We start from the raw sequence: 22439 nt of genomic DNA on the forward strand, positions 1-22439 counted from the left end.
GAGATGTGCTACAGTTCCCGGGTTGTTGTGGGGGCGGGGGGGTCTAACAGCTGCAATCTGCAGACAAGAGTTCCAGAAGTGTCACTGGTTGGTTTTGCAGACGTTTTCTTTAGCCTGTACACTGCCAGAACAGAAGAGATATAAGTCTGCCCTCTCACCTCCACAACTCAATAATGACTGCTGGAGTGTTTTCCTTATTGTTCTAATGTATGTAAATAATTATTTGACACCATTTTCATTGAATGTGCTATCTGAACTATGTAGCACTAGTTAAGTGCATAGTCTTCTTTTTTTATTTTATTTTTTTCTACTCAGTGTGTGTATGTATATCTGTGTGTGTGTGTGTATATGTGTATGTATATATATATATATATATATATATATATATATGTGTGTGTTAATGTGTATGGATTTGTGTGTGTGTATATATATATATATATATATATATATATATATATATATATGTGTGTATGTGTGTTTATGTGTGTGTATATATATATATATATATATATATATATATATATATATATATATATATATGTGTGTGTGTATTTATGTGTGTGTATGTATGTGTGTATATGTGTGTGCATGTATGTATGAGTGTGTGTATATATGTTTGTGTGTATATGTGTATGTATTTGTGTGTGTATATATATACTGTATATATTTATATATATATATATATATATGTGTATGTACGTGTGTATATATATGTGTGTGTGTATATATGTGTATGGATGTGTGTATATGTATGTGTGTGTGTGTGTGTATATATGTGTATGTATGGTGTGTGTGTGTATATATGTGTATGTATGGTGTGTGTGTGTGTGTATGTTTATGTGTGTATATATATATATATATATATATATATATATATATATATATATATATATATGGGTGTGTGTGTATGGATGTGAATGGATGTGTGTATGTATGTGTGTGTATATATATATATATATATATATATATATATATATACTGTATATATATACTGTATATACACACACACAAATTATAAATATATATACATTTATACACACATATATATATATATATATATATATATATATATATATATATATATATATGATTTGTTTCCGTTTTTTGTGCCCCCCTTATTAAACACTGGCCCCACCTTGGCCCCCCCAGTAAAATTTGTCTAGAACCGCCACTGATGAATGGGTTCAAACGGAACTCCCTGAAGAACTTTAAGAACCAAGTTTAAGCTCCACGGGGGAGCAACAGTTTTAAACACAGGCTTAATCCTAACCAAAGCCTGACAAAATGCCTGGACGTCTGGAACTTCTGCCAGACGCTTGTGCAAAAGAATAGACAGAGCAGAGATCTGTCCTTTTAAAGAACTAGCTGATAAGCCTTTGTCCAAACCCTCTTGGAGAAAGGACAATATCCTAGGAATCCTAACCTTACTCCATGAGTAACTCTTGGATTCACAACAATAAAGATATTTACGCCATATCTTATGGTAGATTTTCCTGGTGACAGGCTTCCGAGCCTGTATTAAGGTATCAATGACTGACTCGGAGAAGCCACGCCTTGATAGAATCAAGCGTTCAATCTCCATGCAGTCAGTCTCAGAGAAATTAGATTTGGATGATTGAAAGGACCTTGTATTAGAAGGTCCTGCCTCGGAGGCAGAGTCCATGGTGGAAGAGATGACATGTCCACTAGGTCTGCATACCAGGTCCTGCGTGGCCACGCAGGCGCTATCAGAATCACCGATGCTCTCTCCTGTTTGATTTTGGCAATCAATCGAGGGAGCAGAGGAAACGGTGGAAACACATAGGCCAGGTTGAAGAACCAAGGAGCTGCTAGAGCGTTGCTCCCGGGTCCCTGGACCTGGATCCGTAACAAGGAAGCTTGGCGTTCTTGCGAGACGCCATGAGATCCAGTTCTGGTTAGCCCCAACGATGGACCAGTTAAGCAAACACCTCCGGATGGAGTTCCCACTCCCCCCGAATGAAAAGTCTGACGACTTAGAAAATCCGCCTCCCAGTTCTCTACGCCTGGGATGTGGATCGCTGACAGGTGGCAAGAGTGAGACTCTGCCCAGCAAATTATCTTTGAGACTTCTAACATCGCTAGGGAACTCCTGGTTCCCCCTTGATGGTTGATGTAAGCCACAGTCGTGATGTTGTCCGACTGAAATCTGATGAACCTCAGTGTTGCTAACTGAGGCCAAGCTAGAAGAGAATTGAATATTGCTTTTAACTCCAGAATATTTATTGGGAGGAGTTTCTCCTCCTGAGTCCACGATCCCTGGAGATTTAGTAGAGGGGACAAATCTGAGTAATCCCCATTCCACTGGCTTAGCATGCATAATTGCAGCGGTCTGAGATGCAGGCGCGCAAATGGCACTATGTCCATTGCCGCTACCATTAAGCCGATTACTTCCATGCACTGAGCCACTGACGGGCGTGGAATGGAATGAAGGACACAGCAAGCATTTAGAAGTTTTGATAACCTGGACTCCGTCAGGTAAATTTTCATCTCTACAGAATCTATAAGAGTCCCTAGTAAGGAGACTCTTGTGAGTGGTGATAGAGAACTCTTTTCCACGTTCACTTTCCACCCATGCGACCTCAGAAATGCCAGAACTATCTCTGTGTGAGACTTGGCAATTTGAAAGCTTGACGCCTGTATCAGGATGTCGTCTAGATACGGAGCCACCGCTATCACTCGCGGTCTTAGAACCGCCAGAAGTGAGCCCAGAACCTTTGTAAAAATTCTCGGGGCAGTGGCCAACCCAAAGGGAAGAGCTACAAATTGGTAATGTCATGGATTTCCTTATTCCTTTCTGTCCCTTTAATTTTTACCTGTGCTCACACCTAGCAAGGTTATTTAAAGCCTGGACACGCCTCCCTCCCTGCTTCAGTATTGTTTCCAGTTTAGCATACAGCTTCACAGACCTGCTGCAGGGATTTACCTCTCTCTGTTCAAGTCTAACTATCTGAAGGTATTTAAACCTTTTCTAATACGGAGCCTACTTGAGCAACTGAAAGAGACTTATATGCTAAGTCTGAACATTTCCTAATTTGGATTAACAAACACCGCTGCTGCATTATTTTCCTGCTTAATTGCCTCTGGCAGTTCAAGTGTTTTCCAAACCGCAACTGCAGTCTCATCCGATATAAGTTGTGAACTTTATAACTTTGTACAGACGCTTAACTTTCATTGGACCACACTCACAGGATTCCTCCTCATATTCCTCTTCACACGCTTCAGGAGTAGCGTGATAAACTTCAGACTGAACTTTTGTGAGTCACGCTACAGCACAGCACTTAATACCTGCTCCACCCATCTGCCTGTCAGCTCTCACAAACAGCACAGCTATCAGCGTGTATCACACTTCAATTGTCTAACAGCCTGCTGCATCTGTACTGACCTAACGCTCCCCCTGTGTGCTCAGTGACTATCAGGAAAAGTGTATCCCATCCACGGTGCGTTTGGTTAACAACTGCTGTGCAACCTGATTCAGAAATACTGATCAGGAATTTAAATCAAATAGTAACTTTCAACTGCCATACAGACAGATACATTGTAACTTCCTCATTGTATCTTAAAGTAAGGCATACAATCATATATTTTCCGCAGTTGAGATCCACAACCACAACCAGCTCGTTACATAATACTGAAGCCAATAAAAATGGATCCAGCGGAATTACCTAAAATTGTTTACACTCTCTCCCAGAGGGTGGATCAGCTAAGTCATGGCCTTAGAGAATTACAAGTTCAAAATGAGACACTCAACAATATAATAAAAGACTCAATGAATAAATCAGCCACACCAGAGGCTACCCCAGAACCCCAAGTCTCTATGCCCGACAAATTCCATGGAGACAGGGCTATGTTCTCTCAGTTCAAAAACTCTTGTTATCTTCTTTTCAGTCTAAAACCTAAAACCTACGCAACTGAACGAGTTAAGGTTTTAACGGTCATTTCTTTTCTGCGAGGTGAACCCCGCAAGTGGGCTGACTCATTCTTTGAACAAGATCATCCTATTTTAACATCACTGGAAGACTTCTTCAAGGAAATGGCAATTCTTTATCAAGATATTAATACTCAGCTTACTGCAGAGACTAAAATGAGGTCTCTTAAACAAGGGAAAAAGCAGGTGGAGGAATATTTAAGTGAGTTCAAACAATACAGTAAAGATACTGAGTGGAGCGATATTGCCCTTAGGAATCAGTACCGTTTAGGTCTAAATGATGCCCTTAAAGATGAACTCGCTCGCATAGAGCTTCCTAGGTTCTTTGAAGGACTAATCACACTAAGCATTCAGATTGATAGAAGGTTGAGAGAACGCAAATCAGAAAAACAAGGTATGGATACTATCACAAGACCCTCTTCTACTTACCAAAAACCTACAGTCACTCAAACCTCAGAACCTATGGATTTGGGATTCACTAGAGGCCCTTTACAACCAGAAGAAAGGAATCGCAGACGCATAAACAACCTCTGCATGTATTGTGCTTCAAATGCACATACTGTAAGAGAGTGTCCTATCTTACAAAGGCAGAAGAAACGTAAGTCCTTTAGAAAAACCACATGCTTAACCACTAATGTTAACCAAGTTGCTTACTGCTCTTTATCTCTTACCTTACAGTGGGATCTACACCAGCAAATCAGTGAAGCCATCATCGACTCTGGGGCACATTCTTCCTATATTGATTCTGTTTTTGTCACTATAAATAAAATACCCACTGTGTTGAAAGCAAGACCTGTGTCCATTAGAGTTATTGATGGTAATACAATTAGTTCCGGTCCTATTACACACCAAACTATTCCCATCAAGGTTTCCACGTCAAGTGCACACACTGAATTCATATCCTTTGATGTGATAAATTCTCCCATGTTTCCCCTGGTGCTTGGTCTACAATGGTTACAGACGCATCAACCCACCATACATTGGGATCGCCTCGAAGTCGAATTCCTCTCAGATTATTGCAAGAACACCTGTTTTCATCACTCCTTGATCTGTTCTATAAATCCTACTGGAAGAATTATTCCTTCTGACTATCAAGATTTTCAAGATGTATTCAGTGAAAAGGAAGCAGAGTCCCTTCCTCCACATCGCCCGTACGACTGTCCTATTCAACTACTTCCAGGTGCTTCCATTCCTTACGGGCACATATACCCTCTATCACAGCCTGAACTAGATCACCTCAAAACTTACCTTTCAGAGAATTTAAGGAAAGGGTTTATACAACCCTCTTCTTCCCCTGCTGGGGCCGGCATTTTCTTCGTCAGAAATAAGGACAATTCCCTACGCCCTATAATTGATTATAGGGAACTTAATAAACGGACCGTCAAGAACCGCTATCCCTTACCTCTAATTCCCGAACTCATCGAACGTCTCAGTCAAGCCACCATATACACTAAATTAGACCTACGTGGAGCCTATAATCTCGTCAGGATCCGAAAAGGAGACGAGTGGCTCACCGCCTTCAGAACAAGATATGGGCTCTACGAGTATAAGGTGATGCCTTTCGGGCTCTGTAATGCCCCGGCAATGTTCCAATATCTAATAAACGATATATTCCGTGATCTCCTTGACATCTGTGTAGTTGTATATTTGGACGACATTCTGATATACTCTACTAACATCATTGACCATATAAAACACATTCGTTGGGTGCTCTCTCGCCTTAGACAACACCGACTTTTTGCCAAATTGGAAAAATGCATCTTCCATACCTCTGTTATTACATTCCTGGGTTATACTATCACTCCCACAGGAATTCAGATGGATGATTCAAAAGTGCAAACTATTAAAAACTGGCCCATACCTTCCTCCAAAAAGGACCTGCAAAAATTCCTCTGTTTCTCCAATTACTATAGGAAATTCATCAAGAATTATTCCTCTCTTACCAAGCCTTTAACTTCTCTTACAAGTGTCAAAACTACCTTCCACTGGACACCTCAAATACAGGCTATTTTCGAACACCTTAAGGATGTTTTCACTAAAGCACCGATTCTTAAGTTTCCAGACCCTGATGCCCATTATGTACTTGAAGTTGACGCCTCCAACTACGCTCTAGGGTCCATTCTGTCTCAACGTAAAACTCCAGAAGATCCACTCCACCCTGTTGCCTTCTTTTCACGAGTAATGACACCAGCCGAATATAACTACCCTGTAGGCAAAAAGGAGTTGTTAGTGATCAAGGTCTCATTAGAACACTGGAGACATCTCCTCGAGGGCAGTACATTTCCGATACTAATATATACGGACCACAAAAATCTGGAATACCTTCTGACTAACCGTACCTTATCCTCTAGACAGCTAAGATGGAGTTTATTCCTATTAAGGTTTGATTTCCATATAACCTACAGACCAGGGAGTAAGAACGGGAAAGCGGATGCCTTGTCCAGAAAAGATACCAATCCTCATCATTCCGATACTCCTGGTACAGTCATTCCAGTTGAGCAATTCATTACACTATCTCCTACTTATCCTGAAGTCCTTAAACTCCTACAACAGAAAGATACTTCCATTCCTAAGCTTAAACTCACACTGGGACAAGATGGTCTCTATTACCACCAAGGACGTCTTTATGTACCACCTTCCCTTCGAGACAATTTGTTAAAAGAACATCATGACTCACCGATGGCAGGACATCTTGGAATCCACAAAACCTATGATCTTCTTTCACGTACGTACTGGTGGCCTGCTATCAGAACTTCTGTGCAAAGATATGTTCAATCTTGCCACATATGTACAGTTTCCAAGACTGAAAAAAGACCTCCTTTCGGATTACTCTTACCATTACAGATACCTGACCGACCGTGGCAAACCATAGGAATGGATTTCATCGTCGAACTTCCATTGTCACTTGGTTACAATACCATACTTGTTGTTGTTGATCATCTTACCAAGATGGCCCATTTCCTCCCATATCATAAGCTCCCAACTTCATCAGAACTTGCAGTTCTTTTCTTGAATAACATCGTCAAATTACACGGTCTCCCAGATTCCATTGTAACTGATAGAGGTAGTCAATTCACCTCTCGTTTCTGGAAAAAATTATGTGACACTATGCAAGTAGAACTCCGATTCTCCTCCTCATTTCACCCCCAATCAAATGGCCAAACAGAGAGAATAAACCAATGGCTCGAACAGTATATTCGTTCTTATTGTTCCAACCACCAAGACCAGTGGGCTAATACCCTTGCTATGGCTGAATATGCATACAACAATTCTACAAGTTCCACTACTTCCAAGACACCATTTTTTGCGAATTATGCTTTTCACCCTTCCTTCCAACTTCACCCTCGGACAGATTCAAACTGTCCCAAGGTTGATGACCTCACTAAGGATCTCCAGGATCTTTTCATAGAACTTAAGAGGCATATAGCTGATGCTCAGGCTCATCAGAGACGTTACTATAACCTCCGAAGACGTCAACCACCTTCCTATAAAATAGGTGATCTGGTCTGGCTGTCGACCAAGAATATAAAACTGAAAACCCCCAGCAAGAAACTTAGTGCTGTCTTCATTGGTCCTTATCCTATCACAAAGATTGTGAACCAACATGCTGTTACCTTGGATCTGCCTTCTACTTTTCGACTTCATCCCACCTTCCACGTCTCTTTGTTAAAACCTCATTGCGAAACTAGACAGGTGGCCAGCCAGATTCCTCCTCTCATCTTACAGGATTCGGACACGGAATACGAAGTTGATGCCATCCTGGACTCCCGTATTTATCGTGGAACTCTTCAATACTTAATCCGTTGGAAGGGATTCTCTGAGGAGAATGACTCTTGGGAACCTTCCTCGAATGTTCATGCTCCCAAATTGGTATCCCTGTTTCACAGGAGGAATCCAGAACGACCTAGATTCGTAGCTGCGGGGCACCTACCCTGAGGTGGGGGGTATGTCATGGATTTCCTTATTCCTTTCTGTCCCTTTAATTTTTACCTGTGCTCACACCTAGCAAGGTTATTTAAAGCCTGGACACGCCTCCCTCCCTGCTTCAGTATTGTTTCCAGTTTAGCATACAGCTTCACAGACCTGCTGCAGGGATTTACCTCTCTCTGTTCAAGTCTAACTATATGAAGGTATTTAAACCTTTTCTAATACGGAGCCTACTTGAGCAACTGAAAGAGACTTATATGCTAAGTCTGAACATTTCCTAATTTGGATTAACAAACACCGCTGCTGCATTATTTTCCTGCTTAATTGCCTCTGGCAGTTCAAGTGTTTTCCAAACCGCAACTGCAGTCTCATCCGATATAAGTTGTGAACTTTATAACTTTGTACAGACGCTTAACTTTCATTGGACCACACTCACAGGATTCCTCCTCATATTCCTCTTCACACGCTTCAGGAGTAGCGTGATAAACTTCAGACTGAACTTTTGTGAGTAACGCTACAGCACAGCACTTAATACCTGCTCCACCCATCTGCCTGTCAGCTCTCACAAACAGCACAGCTATCAGCGTGTATCACACTTCAATTGTCTAACAGCCTGCTGCATCTGTACTGACCTAACGCTCCCCCTGTGTGCTCAGTGACTATCAGGAAAAGTGTATCCCATCCACGGTGCGTTTGGTTAACAACTGCTGTGCAACCTGATTCAGAAATACTGATCAGGAATTTAAATCAAATAGTAACTTTCAACTGCCATACAGACAGATACATTGTAACTTCCTCATTGTATCTTAACCCCTTAATGACCACAATGTACCCTGTATGTCACTGGTCGTTAAGATTTTTTTCAGGACATAAAAGCACAAGTCTAGCAAGAACACGCTATTAATGCACTCCCTCCAGCAGGCTTTGTGGAATAGAGCAGTCTCAACGCTGGTGGCAAGACCGCGCTATAAAACAATCAAGTCCCAAAAAAAGGCCAGTGACATACAGGGTACGTCGCTGGTCCTTAAGGGGTTAAAGTAAGGCATACAATCATATATTTTCCGCAGTTGAGATCCACAACCACAACCAGCTCGTTACAGGTAATGCCTGTCTAGAAAGGCAAACCTTAGGAACCGATGATGATCTTTGTGAATCGGTATGTGAAGGTAGGCATCCTTTAAGTCCACTGTGGTCATGTACTGACCCTCTTGGATCATGGGTAGGATGGTCCGAATAGTTTACATTTTGAATGATGGAACTCTGAGGAATTTGTTTAAGATCTTTAGATCCAAGATTGGTCTGAAGGTTCCCTCTTTCTTGGGAACCACAAACAGATTTGAATAAAATCCCTGTCCCTGTTCCGTCCGCGGAACTGGATGGATCACTCCAATTACTAGGAGGTCTTGCACACAGCTTAGGAATGCCTCTTTCTTTATCTGGTTTGCTGATAACCTTGAAAGATAAAATCTCCCTTGTGGAGGAGAAGCTTTGAAGTCCAGAAGATATCCCTGAGATATGATCTCCAACACCCAGGGATCCTGAACATCTCTTGCCCACGCCTGGGCGAAGAGAGAAAGTCTGCCCCCACTAGATCCGTTTCCGGATAGGGGGCCGTTCCTTCATGCTGTCTTGGGGGCAGCAGCAGGCTTTCTGGCCTGCTTGCCCTTGTTCCAGGACTGGTTAGGTTTCCATGCCTGTCTGGAATGAGCAACAGTTCCCTCTTGTTTTGAAGCGGAGGAAGTTGATGCTGCTCCTGCCTTGAAATTTCGAAAGGCACGAAAATTAGACTGTTTGGCCTTTGATTTGGCCCTGTCCTGAGGAAGGGTATGACCCTTGTCTCCAGTAATGTCAGCAATAATTTCCTTCAAGCCAGGCCCGAATAAGGTCTGCCCCTTGAAAGGAATGTTGAGTAATTTAGACTTTGAAATCACGGATTTAAGCCACAGCGCCCTACGCGCCTGGATGGCGAATCCGGAATTCTTAGCCGTTAGTTTAGTCAAATGAACAATGGCATCAGAAACAAATGAGTTAGCTAGCTTAAGCGTTCTAAGCTTGTCAATAATTTCATTCAATGGAGCTGTCTGGATGGTCTCTTCCAGGGCCTCAAACCAGAATGCCGCCGCAGCAGTGACAGGCGCAATGCATGCAAGGGGCTGTAAAATAAAACCTTGTTGAATAAACATTTTTTTAAGGTAACCCTCCAATTTATTATCCATTGGATCTGAAAAAGCACAACTGTCCTCAACCGGGATAGTGGTACGCTTTGCTAAAGTAGAAACTGCTCCCTCCACCTTAGGGACCGTCTGCCATAATTCCGGTGTAGTGGCGTCTATTGGAAACATTTTTCTAAATATAGGAGGTGGGGAAAAGGGCACACCGGGTCTATCCCACTCCTTACTAATAATTTCTGTAAGCCTTTTAGGTATAGGAAAAACATCAGTACACACCGGCACCGCATAGTATCTATCCAGCCTACACAATTTCTCTGGAATTGCAACTGTGTTACAGTCATTCAGCGCAGCTAATACCTCCCCAAGCAATACACGGAGGTTCTCAAGCTTAAATTTAAAATTAGAAATCTCTGAATCAGGTTTCCCCGAGTCAGAGATGTCACCCACAGACTGAAGCTCTCCGTCCTCATGTTCTGCATATTGTGACGCAGTATCAGACATGGCTCTAACAGCATTTGCACGCTCTGTATCTCTCCTAACCCCAGAGCTATCGCGCTTGCCTCTTAATTCAGGCAATCTAGATAATACCTCTGACAGGGTATTATTCATGATTGCAGCCATGTCCTGCAAGGTAATCGCTATGGGCGTCCCTGATGTAATTGGCGCCATATTAGATGCGTCCCCTGAGCGGGAGGCGAAGGGTCTGACACGTGGGGAGAGTTAGTCGGCATAACTTCCCCCTCGACAGAACCCTCTGGTGATAATTCTTTTATAGATAAAGACTGATCTTTACTGTTTAAGGTGAAATCAATACATTTAGTACACATTCTCCTATGGGGCTCCACCATGGCTTTCAAACATAATGAACAAGTAGGTTCCTCTGTGTCAGACATGTTTAAACAGACAGCAATGAGACTAGCAAGCTTGGAAAACACTTTAAAACAAGTTTACAAGCAATATAAAAAACGTTACTGCGCCTTTTAGAAACACAAATTTTCCCAAATTTTGAAATAACAGTGAAAAAATGCAGTTACACTAACGAAATTTTTACAGTGTATGTAATAAGTTAGCAGAGAATTGCACCCACTTGCAAATGGATGATTAACCCCTTAATACCAAAAACGGAATAACAAATGACAAAAACGTTTTTTAAACAGTCACAACTGCCACAGCTCTACTGTGGCTTTTTACCTCCCTCAATACGACTTTTGAAGCCTTTTGAGCCCTTCAGAGAAGTCCTGGATCATGCAGGAAGAATCTGGATGTCTGTGTCTGTAATTTTTGCTGTGCAAAAAAACGCCAAAATAGGCCCCTCCCACTCATATTACAACAGTGGGAAGCCTCAGGGAACTGTTTCTAGGCAAAATTCAAGCCAGCCATGTGGAAAAAACTAGGCCCCAATAAGTTTTATCACCAAACATATGTAAAAAACGATTAAACATGCCAGCAAACGTTTTAAAATACACTTTTATAAGCGTATGTATCTCTATTAATAAGCCTGATACCAGTCGCTATCACTGCATTTAAGGCTTTACTTACATTACTTCGGTATCAGCAGCATTTTCTAGCAAATTCCATCCCTAGAAAAATATTTTAACTGTACATACCTTATTGCAGGAAAACCTGCACGCTATTCCCCCTCTGAAGTTACCTCACTCCTCAGAATATGTGAGAACAGCAAAGGATCTTAGTTACTTCTGCTAAGATCATAGAAAACGCAGGCAGATTCTTCTTCTAAATGCTGCCTGAGATAAACAGTACACTCCGGTACCATTTAAAAAACATAATTTATGCTTACCTGATAAATTTATTTCTCTTGTAGTGTGTTCAGTCCACGGGTCATCCATTACTTATGGGATATATTCTCCTTCCCAACAGGAAGTTGCAAGAGGATCACCCAAGCAGAGCTGCTATATAGCTCCTACCCTCACATGTCATATCCAGTCATTCGACCGAAACAAGACGAGAAAGGAAAAACTATAGGGTGCAGTGGTGACTGGAGTTTTAATTAAAATTTAGAACTGCCTCAAAAAAAGACAGGGCGGGCCGTGGACTGAACACACTACAAGAGAAATAAATTTATCAGGTAAGCATAAATGATGTTTTCTCTTGTTAAGTGTGTTCAGTCCACGGGTCATCCATTACTTATGGGATACCAATACCAAAGCTAAAGTACACGGATGATGGGAGGGACAAGGCAGGAACATTAAACAGAAGGAACCACTGCCTGTAGAACCTTTCTCCCAAAAACAGCCTCCGAAGAAGCAAAAGTGTCAAATTTGTAAAATTTTGAAAAGGTATGAAGTGAAGACCAAGTTGCAGCCTTGCAAATCTGTTCAACAGAGGCCTCATTTTTAAAGGCCCAGGTGGAAGCCACAGCTCTAGTGGAATGAGCTGTAATTCTTTCAGGAGGCTGCTGTCCAGCAGTCTCATAAGCTAAACATATTATGCTACGAAGCCAAAAAGAGAGAGAGAGGTGGCCGAAGCCTTTTGACCTCTCCTCTGACCAGAATAAACGACAAACAGAGAAGAAGTTTGCCGAAAATCTTTAGTTGCCTGTAAGTAGAACTTCAGGGCACGGACTACGTCCAGATTATGCAAAAGACATTCCTTCTTTGAGGAAGGATTAGGACATAAAGATGGAACAACAATCTCTTGATTGATATTCCTGTTAGAAACAACCTTAGGTAAAAACCCAGGTTTAGTACGCAGAACTACCTTGTCTGAATGAAAAACCAGATAAGGAGAATCGCAATGTAATGCAGATAACTCAGAGACTCTTCGAGCCGAGGAAATAGCCATCAAAAACAGAACTTTCCAAGATAAAAGCTTAATATCAATGGAATGAAGGGGTTCAAACGGAACACCCTGAAGAACTTTAAGAACCAAGTTTAAGCTCCACGGAGGAGCAACAGTTTTAAATACAGGCTTAATCCTAGCCAAAGCCTGACAAAAAGCCTGGACGTCTGGATTCTCTGCCAGACGTTTGTGTAAAAGAATAGACAGAGCAGAAATCTGTCCCTTTAACGAACTAGCGGATAAACCCTTTTCTAAACCCTCTTGTAAAAAAGCCAATATCCTAGGAATCCTAACCTTACTCCATGAGTAACTCTTGGATTCACACCAATATAAATATTTACGCCATATTTTATGGTAAATTTTTCTGGTAACAGGTTTTCGAGCCTGTATTAATGTATCAATTACCGACTCCGAAAAACCACGCTTTGATAGAATCAAGCGTTCAATCTCCATGCAGTCAGCCTCAGAGAAATTAGGCTTGGATGGTTGAAAGGACCCTGAATTAGAAGGTCCTGCCTCAGAGGCAGAGACCATGGTGGACAGGATGACATGTCCACTAGGTCTGCATACCAGGTCCTGCGTGGCCACGCAGGCGCTATCAGAATCACTGATGCTCTCTCCTGTTTGATCCTGGCAATCAGTCGAGGTAGCAACGGAAATGGTGGAAACACATAAGCCATGTTGAAAACCCAAGGGGCTGCTAGTGCATCTACCAGCACCGCTCCCGGGTCCCTGGACCTGGATCCGTAACAAGGAAGCTTGGCGTTCTGGCGAGATGCCATGAGATCCAGCTCCGGTTCGCCCCAACGAAGAATCAGTTGAGCAAACACCTCCGGGTGAAGTTCCCACTCCCCCGGGTGAAAGGTCTGGCGACTTAGAAAGTCCGCCTCCCAGTTCTCCACGCCTGGGATGTAGATCGCTGACAGGTGACAAGAGTGAGACTCTGCCCAGCGTATTATCTTCGAGACTTCCAACATCGCTAGGGAACTCATGGTTCCCCCTTGATGATTGATGTAAGCCACAGTCGTGATGTTGTCCGACTGAAATCTGATGAACCTCAGTGTTGCTAACTGAGGCCAAGCTAGAAGAGCATTGAATATTGCTCTTAATTCCAGAATGTTTATTGGGAGGAGTTTCTCCTCCTGAGTCCACGATCCCTGAGCCTTCAGGGAGTTCCAGACTGCACCCCAGCCTAGTAGGCTGGCATCTGTTGTTACAATCGTCCAATCTGGTCTGCGAAAAGTCATTCCTTTGGACAGATGAACCCGCGACAACCACCAGAGAAGAGAATCTCTGGTCTCCTGGTCCAGATTTAGTAAAGGGGACAGATCTGAGTAATCCTCATTCCACTGACTTAGCATGCATAGTTGCAGCGGTCTGAGATGCAGGCGCGCAAATGGCACTATGTCCATTGCCGCGACCATTAAGCCGATTACTTCCATGCACTGAGCCACTGATGGGCTTGGAATGGAATGAAGGACACGGCAAGCATTTAGAATTTTTGATAACCTGGACTCCGTCAGGTAAATCTTCATCTCTACAGAATCTATAAGAGTCCCTAGAAAGGGAACCCTTGTGAGTGGTAACAGAGAACTCTTTTCCAAGTTCACTTTCCACCCATGCGACCTCAGAAATGCTAGAACTATCTCTGTATGAGACTTTGCATTTTGAAAACTTGACGCTTGTATCAGAATGTCGTCTAGGTACGGAGCCACCGCTATGCCTCGCGGTCTTAGTACCGCCAGAAGCGAGCCCAGAACCTTTGTGAAAATTCTTGGGGCCGTAGCCAACCCGAAGGGAAGAGCTACAAACTGGTAATGCCTGTCTAGAAAGGCAAACCTTAGGTACCGATAATGATCTTTGTGAATCGGTACCTTTTTAGATTTAAGATCTTCAGGTCCAAGATTGGCCTGAAGGTTCCCTCTTTTTTGGGAACCACAAACAGATTTGAGTAAAAACCTTGCCCTTGTTCCGTCCGTGGAACTGGGTGGATCACTCCCATTACTAAGAGGTCTTGTACACATCATAGAAATTCCTCTTTCTTTATTAGGTTTGTTGATAACCTTGACAGATGAAATCTCCCTTGTGGAGGAGAAGTTTTGAAGTCCAGAAGGTATCCCTGAGATATGATCTCCAACGCCCAGGGATCCTGGACTCTCTTGCCCAGGCCTGGGCGAAGAGAGAAAGTCTGCCCCCCACTAGATCCGTTTTCCGGATAGGGGGCCCTTTCTTCATGCTGTCTTAGGGGCAGAAGTAGGTTTTCTGGCCTGCTTGCCCTTGTTCCAGGACTGGTTGCCTTTCCAACCCTGTCTGTAACGAGTAGCAGTCCCTTCCTGTTTTGGAGCGGAGGAAGTTGATGCTGCTCCTGCCTTGAAATTACGAAAGGCACGAAAATTAGACTGTTTAGCCTTTGATTTGGCCCTGTCCTGAGGAAGGGTGTGACCCTTACCTCCAGTAATGTTAGCAATAATTTCTTTCAAGCCGGGCCCGAATAAGGTTTGCCCTTTGAAAGGAATATTAAGCAATTTAGATTTAGATGTCACATCTGCTGACCAGGATTTAAGCCATAGCGCTCTGCGCGCCTGGATGGCGAATCCGGAGTTCTTAGCCGTCAGTTTGGTTAAATGCACAACGGCATCCGAAACAAATGCATTAGCTAGCTTAAGGGCTTTAAGCTTGTTCATAATCTCATCCAATGGTGCTGTGCGAATAGCCTCTTCCAGAGACTCAAACCAGAATGCCGCTGCAGCAGTGACGGGCGCAATGCATGCAAGGGGCTGTAATATAAAACCTTGTTGAACAAACTTTTTCTTAAGGTAACCTTCTAATTTTTTATCCATTGGATCTGAGAAAGCACAACTATCCTCCACCGGGATAGTGGTACGCTTGGCTAAAGTAGAAACTGCTCCCTCCACCTTAGGGACCGTCTGCCATAAGTCTCGTGTGGTGGCGTCTATTGGGAAAAATTTTCTAAATATCAGAGGAGGGGAAAAGGGCACACCGGGTCTATCCCACTCCTTGCTAATAATCTCTGTAAGCCTTTTAGGTATAGGAAAAACGTCAGTACACACCGGTACCGCATAGTATTTATCCAGCCTACATAATTTCTCTGGGATTGCAACCGTGTCGCAATCATTCAGAGCCGCTAACACCTCCCCTAGCAATACACGGAGGTTCTCAAGCTTAAATTTAAAATTTGAAATTTCTGAATCCGGTCTCCCCGGATCAGATCCGTCACCCACAGAATGAAGCTCTCCGTCCTCATGTTCTGCAAATTGTGACGCAGTATCGGACATGGCTCTCGCGTCATCGGCGCGCTCTGTCCTTAACCCAGAGCTATCGCGCTTGCCTCTTAACTCAGGCAAATTAGATAATACTTCTTTCATAACATTAGCCATATCATGCAAAGTGATTTGTAAGGGCCTTGATGTACTTGGCGCCACAATCTCACGCACCTCCTGAGCGGGAGGCGAAGGTACTGACACGTGAGGAGAGTTAGACGGCATAACTTCCCCCTCGTTGTCTGGTGATAATTTCTTTACCGGTAAAGACTGACTTTTATTTAAAGTAACATCAATACAATTGGTACACATATTTCTATTGGGCTCCACATTGGCATTTAAACATAATGAACAAGTAGATTCATCTGTATCAGACATGTTTAAACAGACTAGCAATGAAGGCTAGCAAGCTTGGAAAAAATCTTTCAATAAATTTACAAGCAATAGAAAAAACGCTGCAACGCTTTTAAAAACACAAAAAACTGTCACAGTTGAAATAACAATGAATTAATTGAGTTATAGCCAACAATTTTAACAGTAAATGTATGAATTTAGCAGAGGATTGCACCCACTAGCAAACGGATGATTAACCCCTCAATACCCAAAAACGGATAATCAATTTAAGATTTAATGCTTTTATCACAGTCAAACACACTGTCACAGGTCTGCTGTGACTGATTACCTCCCTCAAAAATGAATTTTGAAGACCCCTGAGCTCTCTGGAGACATCCTGGATCAAGGAGGAAGAAGCAGGAAGACTGTGCTAGAATTTTAACTGCGCAACAAGGCACTAAAAAAGGCCCCTCCCACTCATAATACAACAGTGGGAGACCTTTCTATGCAGAAATATACGTTAGCCATATGGAAAAAAATCATGCCCAAAAGATTTATCACCAAAGTACCTCACAAAACGAATAACATGCCAGTAAACGTTTTAAAAACAACTTTCCAGTGTTATGTAAAGTTATCACTAAGCCTGCTACCAGTGGCTTCTACTGCAGTTAAGGCTCATACATTTATTTCAGTATTAACAGTATTTTCTCAGTTAAATTCTAGTCCCTAGAAAATAACTCAACTGCGCATACATTTATCAGCCTGATACCAGTCGCTACTACTGCATTAAAGGCTGTACTTACATCATATGGGTAACAGCAGTGTTTTCTTAGTCAATTCCATTCCTAGAAAATATTACTGCACATACCTTATTTGCGGGGGACCCCGCATGCTATTCCCTTTTCTGAAGTTACCCCACTCCTCAGAACGTGCGAGAACAGCCAGTGGATCTTAGTTACGTCTGCTAAGATCATAGAAAACGCAGGCAGATTCTTCTTCTAAATACTGCCTGAGAGAAAAAACAGCACACTCCGGTGCCATTTAAAATAATAAACTTTTGATTGAAGAATAATTAGGTAAAAACTCCTATCTCCTCTCGCGACCTCCTTCTTTGTTGAGACTTGCAAGAGAATGACTGGATATGACATGTGAGGGGAGGAGCTATATAGCAGCTCTGCTTGGGTGATCCTCTTGCAACTTCCTGTTGGGAAGGAGAATATATCCCATAAGTAATGGATGACCCGTGGACTGAACACACTTAACAAGAGAAATAACAAACTTTTGATTGAAGAAATAAACTAAGTATAAAACACCACAGTCCTCTTACGACCTCCATCTTAGTTGAGAGTTGCAAGAGAATGACTGGGTATGGCAGTGAGGGGAGGAGCTATATAGCAGCTCTGCTGTGGGTGATCCTCTTGCAACTTCCTGTTGGGAAGGAGAATATCCCACAAGTAATGGATGATCCGTGGACTGGATACACTTAACAAGAGAAAAGAAGAATTTCTTGCAATTTGGGAACATTGGATAATGTACAACCAACAAAAATAATGTATTACACTAGCTTTTTGAGGAATTAGTACTTGTTTTTAAATATTCTCCTTGGGCACTTGCACCTTGGAAACAACTAGAGATATACATTTTAGAAACTGGGTTTGATGATCGGATTCCACTCACCTAATCATACGAAGAAATAGACTGTACAAACTCTTGTCTAAAACAGAAGCAAAGTATTGCAGAGAGCGCAAAAGAGAAAGGGGGGGGCAAAAGAGAAGGGGGGAGAGGGCAAAAGAGAGAGGGGGGAGAGGGCAAAAGAGAGAGGGGAAGAGGGCAAAAGAGAGGGGGGGGGGAGAGGGCAAAACAGAGGGGGGGGTCAAAAGAGAGGGGGAGAGAGAGGGCAAAAGGGAGGGAGAGAATGAAGGCAAAAGAGAGGGGGGGAGGACAAAAGAGATGGGGAGAAAGGACAAAAGAGAGGGGGGAGAGAGAGGGCAAAAGAGAGGGGGGAGAGAGGGAAAAAGAGAGGGGGGAGAGAGGGCAAAAGAGAGGGCAAAAGAGAGGGGGGAGAGAGGGCAAAAGAGAGGGCAAAAGAGAGGGGGGAGAGAGGGCAAAAGAGAGGGGGGAGAGAGGGCAAAAGAGAGGGGGGAGAGAGGGCAAAAGAGGGCAAAAGAGAGGGGGGAGAGAGCAAGAGAGAGGGGGGGAGAGAGCAAGAGAGAAAGGGGGAGAGAGCAAAAGAGAGGGGGGAAAGAGCAAAAGAGAGAGGGGGAGAGAGCAAAAGAGAGAGGGGGAGAGAGCAAAAGAGAGGGGGGGAGAGAGCAAAAGAGAGGGGGGGGGAGAGAGCAAAAGAGAGGGGGGGAGAGAGAGCAAAAGAGAGGGGGGGAGAGAGAGCAAAAGAGAGGGGGGGGAGAGAGAGCAAAAGAGAGGGGGGGAGAGAGAGCAAAAGAGGGGGGGGAGAGAGCGCAAAAGAGAGGGGGGAGAGAGCGCAAAAGAGAGGGGGGAGAGAGCGCAAAAGAGAGGGGGGAGAGAGCGCAAAAGAGAGGGGGGAGAGAGCGCAAAAGAGAGGGAGAGCGCGCAAAAGAGGGGGAGAGAGCGCAAAAGAGGGGAAGAGAGCGCAAAAGAGGGGGACAGAGCGCAAAAGAGGGGGACAGAGCGCAAAAGAGAGGGGAGAGAGCGCCAAAGAGAGGGGGAGAGAGAGAACAAAAGAGGTGAAGCGAGAGAGAGAACAAAAGAGGTGAAGCGAGAGAGAGCGCAAAAGAGAGGGGGAGAGCGTGCAAGAGAGAGGGGGAGAGAGCAAAAGAGAGAGGGGGAGAGAACGCAAAAGAGAGGGGGAGAGAGCGCAAGAGAGGGGGAGAGAGCGCAAAAGAGAGGGGGGAGAGCGCAAAAGAGAGGGGGGAGAGCGCAAAAGAGAGGGGGGAGAGCGCAAAAGAGAGGGGGGAGAGAGCGCAAAAGAGAGGGGGGGAGAGAGAGCAAAAGAGAGGGGGGGAGAGAGAGCAAAAGAGAGGGGGGGAGAGAGAGCAAAAGAGGGGGGGGGAGAGAGAGCAAAAGAGAGGGGGGAGAGAGCGCAAAAGAGAGGGGGGAGAGAGCGCAAAAGAGAGGGGGGAGAGAGCGCAAAAGAGAGGGGGGAGAGAGCGCAAAAGAGAGGGAGAGCGCGCAAAAGAGGGGGAGAGAGCGCAAAAGAGGGGAAGAGAGCGCAAAAGAGGGGAAGAGAGCGCAAAAGAGGGGAAGAGAGCGCAAAGAGGGGAAGAGAGCGCAAAAGAGGGGAAGAGAGCGCAAAAGAGGGGAAGAGAGCGCAAAAGAGGGGAAGAGAGCGCAAAAGAGGGGGACAGAGCGCAAAAGAGGGGGACAGAGCGCAAAAGAGAGGGGAGAGAGCGCCAAAGAGAGGGGGAGAGAGAGAACAAAAGAGGTGAAGCGAGAGAGAGAACAAAAGAGGTGAAGCGAGAGAGAGCGCAAAAGAGAGGGGGAGAGCGTGCAAGAGAGAGGGGGAGAGAGCAAAAGAGAGAGGGGGAGAGAACGCAAAAGAGAGGGGGAGAGAGCGCAAGAGAGGGGGAGAGAGCGCAAAAGAGAGGGGGGGAGAGCGCAAAAGAGAGGGGGGAGAGCGCAAAAGAGAGGGGGGAGAGCGCAAAAGAGAGGGGGGGAGAGCGCAAAAGAGAGGGGGGGAGAGCGCAAAAGAGAGGGGGGGAGAGCGCAAAAGAGAGGGGGGAGAGCGCAAAAGAGAGGGGGAGAGAGCGCAAAAGAGAGGGGGGAGAGAGGGCAAAAGAGAGGGGGAGAGAGCGCAAAAGAGAGGGGGAGAGAGCGCAAAAGAGGGGGAGGGAGCGCAAAAGAGAGAGGGGGAGAGAGCGCAAGAGAGGGGGAGAGAGCGCAAGAGAGGGGGAGAGAGCGCAAAAGAGAGGGGGGAGAGCGCAAAAGAGAGGGGGGAGAGCGCAAAAGAGAGGGGGGAGAGCGCAAAAGAGAGGGGGGGAGAGGGCAAAAGAGAGGGGGAGAGAGGGCAAAAGAGAGGGGGAGAGAGGGCAAAAGAGAGGGGGAGAGAGGGCAAAAGAGAGGGGGAGAGAGGGCAAAAGAGAGGGGGAGAGAGGGCAAAAGAGAGGGGGAGAGAGGGCAAAAGAGAGGGGGAGAGAGCGCAAAAGAGAGGGGGAGAGAGCAGCCGGGTGGGGGCAGTGTAATACTTTCCATTATTTTATATAAATATTCTGCTATCCCAAGCACAAATTAATTGCATAATTTAACAAATGTATTTAATGATAATTAATGCAATAAAAACAGAACATTTTTAATATTAGTTCATTTTAGCTTAATATTCTCTAACATTTTAGCCGGTGGTCAGTAAAATCAGTTAGGTGTTGCACATGTTATAAAAGGTCCTGGAGAGAACACTGTGTAATCTTGGTACATGTGGCAGTCTTATTTTCTAACCCTCAGATTCTGACAGAATAGACTTGAAACCCATGATTAAGACAGAGTTTGCAATTTTAAACAACTTTCCATTTTACTTCTATTATCAAATGTTCTTCATTCTCTTGGTATCCTTTGTTGAAGAAGCAGCACTGCACTACTGGGAGCTAGCTGACCACACCAGCTGTACTATTGACAAGAGGCATATCTGTAAAATCACTAATCAGCAGCTAGCTTCCAGTGGTACATCACTGCTCCTGAGCCTACATACATGTTTTTTTAACAAAGGCTACCAAGAGAAAAAAGCAAACTAAATTATAGAAGTAAATTGGAAAGTTGTTTGAAATGGCTTAATCTTAGTATAGCTTGATGAATATCCAAGGCATTTTTCAATTTCCTAACAGTATTTGTTTTTACCGCCTCTATTTGAAATCTATTCCTTGTTTCAGCCTCCCTTTCTGTAATGAAGATCTTTAAAATTCCTTAACCTTCTACCCTTCAACTTTATAGACCATGGCCTTTGTTCTGCTGTGCAGTCATCCTCACCATTATTAAACATATTATATTAGAAACATAGATATTGACGGCAGATAAGAGCCATAGGCCCAGCAAGTCTGCCCGATATTACCTAACAGTATAAACTTAGTTTGTAGGATAGCCTTATGCTTGTCCCATGCATTTTTAAAGTCCCCCACATTGTTTGTCCCTACTACCTCTTGAAGAAGTTTATTCCATAAATCAATCACTCTTTCTGTAAAAACCTTCCTCAAATTACTCCTGAATCTACTACCCTTTAGTATTAGTACTTCCTTGTAGGTTTCATCTCCTTCTGTGATATGTTCTTCATAATTGTACATAATATTCAAGATGAGGCCTAAGTAGTGATCATAAAAAGGGACATTAGAACCTCACCTTTTCCTCTGCTTATGTCTCTTCCTTTACAACTGGACATTCTATTGGCCTTAAGAAATAATTCCCAAGTACCGTTTTTATATTGCTGTCAGTAAAATGTCATTAAGCCTATAATTAATGCCTACGTCTGAATGAATCATTTTGCATTTTGTGGTATCACATTTTAAGATACCACACATTTACTCAATTGTTAATTTTCATTTTTAAAAAACTATTAATTATATCAATTATAGAGGTGTTTTTTTTTTAAATATCAATACTCTATCAATATTATTTGATTTTCCCCTCCTGGGACATCAACTACAGAATAGTGAGAATAGAGAATACAATGGCAGAGGTTTTCAGTGCCAAAGGGTAAATTAGGTCAGTTGGTGCCAAGCGGTCAATTATAGCCAGTAATGCCCAGACACCAATCATGCAAACATTACCCAGGGAAAAATAAAAGCCGGACGTATTAAGGGATCAATTGTGGCAGGTACGGCCAAAGACTCCATCATGATTTGCACTATCCAACAATCATGGTAGTGTCCAGTAATCAGTTTCGGATTGGCATGGCCAGGGGTCAATCACAGCTGGCATTGCCCTGAAACCAAGCACAACGGTGCAAAAGAACCAGGTGCTAACAACATAAACCAAAGAATGTATATGTAACTGGCAAAACAATGATGATGATATATTCCCAAT

At 43.7% G+C, this 22439-nt stretch overlaps 1 protein-coding gene and 1 long non-coding RNA gene across 3 annotated transcripts in view; one reads left to right on the top strand and one right to left on the bottom strand.

The window, feature by feature from the left end:
• Positions 1-22439, bottom strand: part of EXOC6B (exocyst complex component 6B) — a 1420949-nt gene that overhangs the window by 463593 nt on the left and 934917 nt on the right. The gene's annotated exons all lie outside the window — the stretch shown is intronic.
• LOC128650419 (uncharacterized) lies at positions 4382-4736 on the top strand. The gene is made up of 2 exons (XR_008400749.1): positions 4382-4544; positions 4625-4736. It is a non-coding gene; the product is annotated as an uncharacterized LOC128650419 (long non-coding RNA).

Source organism: Bombina bombina, chromosome 2 (assembly GCF_027579735.1).
Source record: "Bombina bombina isolate aBomBom1 chromosome 2, aBomBom1.pri, whole genome shotgun sequence".
Classification (NCBI taxonomy): Eukaryota; Metazoa; Chordata; class Amphibia; order Anura; family Bombinatoridae; genus Bombina; species Bombina bombina.